Below are 2134 nucleotides of genomic sequence, written 5' to 3'. Positions count from 1 at the left end.
GTCTATTAATGCCATCTCTATAGACTGATTCGTCAAGCTCCTCAAAATAACCATTTACAGCTTCGATTACTTCTTCATTGTCCGCAAATCTCTTACCGCCAAGCCATTTTTTGAGATTAGGGAACAGAAAATAGTCACTCGGGGCTAGGTCTGGAGAGTAAGGAGGGTGCGGCATCAATTCAAACTTTAGATCGTTGATTTTAGCCGTCGCAACGATTGACGTGTGCGCTGGTGCGTTATCGTGATGAAACAAGATTTTTTTCTTCGCCAGATGAGGTCGTTTAATTTTCACCTCGTGGCTCAAACGTTGCAATAAGTCTGCGTAGTATTGACCAGTGATAGTATTACCCTTTGCAAGGTAATCAATGTATATAATACCTCTTGCATCCCAAAAAACAGTAGCCATAACCTTGTTCGCCGAAAAAATTGTTTTTGCCTTCTTTGGAGTTGGTTCCCCTGGTCCAATCCACTGTTTAGACTGTTCTTTGGTTTCAGGAGTGTAGTGGTGGACCCACGTTTCGTCAACGGTTACGAATCGACGCAAAAATTCGCTTGGATTACGCTTATACAATGACAAATTTGCGGTAGAAATGTTTTTTCGAATCAATTTTTGGTCGACTGTTAGCAAACGCGGCACCCATCTTGCACAGAGCTTTTCCATATGCAAATGTTGGTGCAAAATATGTTGCACACGTTCATATGACATCTTACAGGTCTCAGCTATCTCACGCACTTTCAATCTGCGGTCTCCCAGCACTATTTGATGAATTTTTTCGATCATATCTGGAGTTGTGACCTCAACGGGGCGTCCTGAGCGAGGCCCATCAGAGGTGCTCACACGACCCTTTTTAAACTCGGAAACCCACTGCTTAACGGTTGAATATGACGGGGAGGATGTCCCCAGTGTTGAGTCCATCTCTTTTTTAATTTCCTTCGGCGTTAACCCCTTCAAATAAAAGTATTTGATGACAGCACGATTTTCCTGCTTTTCCATTTTTACGAAAACCACAGAGGCGTCTTGTTCAGCGTGCTGTCAAACCTACACTAGCAAGGAGATCGGGCTGAAACTATAGCTACAAGCTATCCAAGGATGGTACTATAGAATGTCACCTCAAGGTAGGCCTAGTGGCGTCATCTCTTGGTTAGGCCGGAAACTTATCAATCCACCCTCGTATAGACATAATATTTTTTTTTTTGGTTATTTTTAACTTCTTTCAAGTACCTTGCACTATTTTGCTCCTGGATAACTCCTACAGTCCTTCACTTGATAACAAGTATGTAATCTATCTGATATCTCCCTAAATCACCTAATATCTTCCATGTATAGCGCCTCCTAACGTGATGGCTGAATAAAGTATTCGCGACGATTATGTTTATCACAAAATGCTATCAGTCTATCTCCCCTATCATTTCTGTTGCCTAATCCAAAAGAACCTGCTATTGCACCGTCTTTACCTTCACCTATTACTGCATTGAATTCTCCCACAATTATTAGGTTTTTCCGCCCTATCAGTAAACTTAAGACGTCTTCTATATCTGCATAAACCGCTTCTACTTCTTCATCATTGTAAAATGATGTAGGCATGAAGACCTGTACTAATACCGTTTTTATCGGCTTCGAGTTTAATTTAATCATAACTATCCTATTGCTTTTTTATAAATAAATTTCTTTACTCTGCCCTGTTTTCCTACGCATTACAATTCCTACCTCCGAATTACCTTCCACCGATCCTGTATGTATTATTCTACAGTCTCCACTCCAGAACTCTCCAGCTTCGGGCCGACGGACTTCACTAATGCCTAGTATATCTAATTCTAGTCTATTCATCTCAAATTTTAAATTTTTTAATTTCGTTACTTGCCTCATTGTCCTAACATTCCACTCACCCTATTGCACTTATTGATAACATCCCCCGAGGTAGTCCCCGCCCGGACGTCCGAATGGGGGGCTAGTTTACGTCCGGAGTGCTTTACCCCAAAAGACGCCATCATTTAATTTTTATAGATGTACGTTTTACTGAGGATCATAATGTGGTGGTTTCCCGTTGCCTTCTACATACTCGCATGTATGCAAGAAAATTTCAGCATTTAAGACAATTATTATCGGATCGGTAAATAAAAATTTGTGCTTTGC

The sequence above is a fragment of the Agrilus planipennis genome, unplaced genomic scaffold, assembly GCF_000699045.2.
Source record: "Agrilus planipennis isolate EAB-ADULT unplaced genomic scaffold, Apla_2.0 scaffold70, whole genome shotgun sequence".
Lineage (NCBI taxonomy): Eukaryota > Metazoa > Arthropoda > Insecta > Coleoptera > Buprestidae > Agrilus > Agrilus planipennis.
The sequence above is the reverse complement of the archived record's forward strand: the minus strand, read 5'-3'. Positions refer to the sequence as shown.